This window comes from Solanum tuberosum, unplaced genomic scaffold (genome assembly GCF_000226075.1).
Source record: "Solanum tuberosum cultivar DM 1-3 516 R44 unplaced genomic scaffold, SolTub_3.0 scf00540, whole genome shotgun sequence".
NCBI classification, from domain to species: domain Eukaryota; kingdom Viridiplantae; phylum Streptophyta; class Magnoliopsida; order Solanales; family Solanaceae; genus Solanum; species Solanum tuberosum.
Window position 1 is genome coordinate 166033 of NW_006239457.1, and position 859 is coordinate 166891.

The window sequence follows — 859 nt, forward strand, 5'->3', positions numbered from 1 at the left end:
TATACTTATTTGCCAGGAAAACATTTTCCTTCATACCAAACACACCCTAAGCCTATACGATTTTCCTAAGGGAAAAGGCATAGATTTCCCCCTAAACTTGTCCCGAAAAGTCAGTTACACACTTTAACTATCTCGACGACCTATTACACACCTGATCTTGTTTAAAGTGATATTAATTCCCCCTTCCGAAGACAATCTCAGTTTTTGTGTTAGAAACTGTTGAACACGCATTTTGGAAACAAAAATAATATTATTTTAACCTTTTTCCCTTAAGATTTTCTCACACTTCCTTAAAATAGTAATTCCTACTCTGTGTGTTCTTCCTCCCTCGCCATACATCTCTTTGTTTTTTAAAATTTATTTCTTCTTCCTTCTTCATAAGTAGAAGGGGAAAAGAGAAAATTTGAAGAAAAAATAGGAAGTAGTTAGACGATTATGAAGTATAGAGATGTTGATGGCAGTGATACGTTGGTGGGCAACACCATTGTTGTCGGTGAAACAAATAAAAACTTTCAGATCTATAAAATTACTTTCAGATCTGTAATTTTCTTTTAAAATATTGATAATTATGGATGAAATTAATCATTTTATATGTATTATTTGTGCATAATGAATAATCAAATATGCTATTGATGGCGGCTTGAGACAAAAATGACATTGTGATGGTTGTAGGTGGTGTTCCGACAAGAATAGAGAAGACAAAGATAGAATAATCATTTTCTTTCTATTTCTTTTTAAAGTTCTTCTGTATGAGTTTTTTTTTTTTTTTTAATTCTTCTGTATGAGTTTGAAATGCTTCCATGGAAATAAGTGAAGAACTAATTAATGGTGACAAAGAGAAGAACCGTTGAAGAAGAAG